General features: G+C 49.1%; 1 non-coding gene across 1 annotated transcript; it reads left to right on the top strand.

Moving 5' to 3' along the window:
* Window positions 1–2,679: 2,679 nt before the first annotated feature.
* LOC112812421 (U6 spliceosomal RNA) lies at window positions 2,680–2,783 on the top strand. The gene has a single exon (XR_003205278.1). It is a non-coding gene; the product is annotated as a U6 spliceosomal RNA (small nuclear RNA).
* The last annotated feature ends 92 nt before the right edge of the window (window positions 2,784–2,875 follow it).

The following is a 2,875-nucleotide window of genomic DNA, read 5'->3' as shown; positions in this document are numbered from 1 at the left end:
TAATCCTGCCTTTGGTGGCAGGGGAGACTTCCAGAAAGGCCTGTGGATGTTTACCCTGGCTCATAAAATCTGGGAAGTCAGAGTGGCCCAAGAGCTGTGAGAATCTGCTGGTGACCTTCACCTCACATGGTGTTTCTGCTGGAAATCCAGAGGGAATTGGAAGTTGGGCCAGCGGGTGGATTCAAGCAAATTGGTAGATTGAGCCCAGTAGAGCAGAGGTATTTGAGCCTGCCAGAACCCAGCAAGTTGAGGCCTCACGCTCAGGGAAACTTCTGGGACAAGGAGGAGGGGGGTCAGTTCAGACTTTTGTGGAGTAATTACACATTTCTAATTGGGCCTAAGGTGAGTTGAGCGCCTGAGCCTCTCAGCCCAGCAGGGCTCCCTTTTCATCCCTTCTCTGACAGATTGCTTTGTAAACTTCCTTAGGCCTTTCTCCCCCTTGCTTCAGTGCTTTAAGTCCTTCTTTGTCCTCTCACTGTTTCTTTTATTCCTCAGGCCTGCCTGGGGGCAGGCTGCTGGCCTCCTTCTGTGGGTCTGTGCTTTTCTCTCTCTTCACCTGGGACCCTCAAGAGGGTGGAGGAGAAGAGAGGCTGAGAGCAAAGGGAAAGCCCCACTGCCTTTGGTGCCCTCGGGGAAGTAGCGGAGGAAAGACGGTGGGTGAGGGGCTTCCTGCTGCAGCCTTCAGCGGGGCTCTGAGGGTTGGGGGTCACTGGAGAAGGAGCTGGCTTCCTGCCCCATTGTTCAGGACTTCATTGTTTCTCAGGAATACTTATTGTATGTGAATTTTCAATAATTAACTGGAAAGCTGCAGGTGTTCCCATCATTCAGGAAACACTGAGCACCTACTGGGTACAGAGGGGGCAGTGGAGCCCCTCATCATGGAAAGGGGCCAGACGAACCACTGGGCCAGGGTCTCCAAGTTAGGCTTTTGACATTATCTCCAAATGGGGTTGGTTATACATTGTGTCAGATCCACTGACCAATTTGGATCCAAGATCCCCTTTCTGTGTCCTTAGGCTTGTTTCTTATTGACAAAGACCGCTCTGCCTGTGGAGCACTATACATTATTGTATTTTAATAAATCCTATCATCATCTTGTGAGCAGCACAATTATGGTGTAATTTTTTTTTTGTATTAGAAGCCATTAATGCATTAAACATGGAAAAATATGCCTCAGTATTTATTTGTGAACTTGTTTTGCCATCTCTTCGTTTTCAAATATACTAGGAGTGTCAAAAAAATCGAAGCGCCTGGGGTTCCTCTTGACCCCTGCAACGAGCAGAGATGAAGCGTCATCCCAGCACAAGGAACTGGGGACATGGAGGACACACCGACTCTGGGTCATTGCAGTCCAAGTGCTGTAGTATATGATGAGCAAGTCTGTGCAGAGGAGGGGGCGGACTGACAGCAGAGGGTAGGAGAGGAGGCTTCCCCGAGGAGGTGAAGTCTGAGCTGGCTTGCAAAGATTGTAGGAGTCTCGGAGGTGGAGAACGAGGGGAGGGAAAGCATTCCAGTCTTCCAGAACAGCATGTGCGAAGCCAGGGAGGCGTGAAAGGACAGAGCTTGTTCCAGGATGGCCAGGATTGTGCATGGCTAGAAGGAAGAGTGTGGGGGTGGAGTGGCAGGGGGAGGAAGCCGAGTAGGGACAGTCTCTCATGTCCCCTTGCCTGCCTGCCTCAGCCTTTGGCTGTGGATCAGCAGAGCTGGTGATGAGGTGCAGATGGGGGGGCTGCCTGGGGGCTGGTCTGGGGTGAGAAGAGCAGATTGACTCTGCAGGAGGAGGGGGAGTGGAGAGGATTGGGAAGGAAGTCCTTTACCAGCTCCTGAATTTCAGCTGGTTTTCTCCTGAGAGGATCAACATTTTCCAAAAAATGTAAACAATTGCATTAAAAACGTAGAACAAATTTATTTAGTATGAGTTAGCCTACTTAAAGGCGTCGGATAGGCCCATATTCACTGAACATGCTTTGCTGTGTCTCACTTCTGTATCAGACACTGTGCGGGGAGACAGGACACGGCCCCTCACAATGACCGTGGGCTGCTGTGAGGATTAAATGGGAGAATGGCGGCAAAACACGGGCACAGAGGAGGCCTGGGCACGCGGGCACCACCATTGTTATGAGGGAAATAAAACACATCACAGATGCCCTGCGAGATGAAGCCCTATTTCACAGTGGCTTGAGGCATGAACTCGGGCCTGGGTTCAAGTTCAGATTCTGTCTCCTAGAAGCAAATTACTCTCTGAACTTTGGTATCCTCGGTTTGTGAAAAGAGTATGATAATATGGGGCGCCTGGTGGCTCAGTTGGTTAAGGGTCTGCCTTCGGTTCCGGTCATGATTTCAGGGTCCTGGGATTGAGCCCAGTGTGGGGCTCCCTGCTCCGTGGGGAGTCTGCTTCTCTCTCTCCCTCTGCCCCTCCCCCTGCTTGTGCTCTCTCTCTCTCTCTCAAATAAATAAATAAAATCTTTAAAAGAAAAAAGAGTATAATAATACAATTCATAGAGACAGAAAGCAGAATAGTGCTTGCCTAGGGCTCGGGAAGGAGGGAATGGGGAATTGCTTAATAGGTATAGAGGTGCAGTTTTGTAAGATGAATATGTTCTGGAGATTGGCTGCACAACGATGTGAATGTCCTGAACACTACTGAACTATATGTATACTTAAAAATGATTAAGATCGGTGCTCACTTTGGCAGCACATACACTAAAATTGGAACAATACAGAGATTAGCATGCCCCCTGCACAGGGATGACATGCAAACCCGTGAAGCATTCCATTAAAAGAAAATGTCAAAACAAAGGTTAAAATCATAAATTTTATGTTATGTATATGTTATCACAATTTAAAAAAGGGGCACCTGGGGGCGCCTGGGTGG

This window comes from Callorhinus ursinus, unplaced genomic scaffold, assembly GCF_003265705.2.
Source record: "Callorhinus ursinus isolate GAN/ISIS: 27379988/994484 unplaced genomic scaffold, GSC_fseal_2.0 scaffold18, whole genome shotgun sequence".
Lineage (NCBI taxonomy): Eukaryota > Metazoa > Chordata > Mammalia > Carnivora > Otariidae > Callorhinus > Callorhinus ursinus.
The sequence above is the reverse complement of the archived record's forward strand: the minus strand, read 5'-3'. Positions and strand labels throughout refer to the sequence as shown.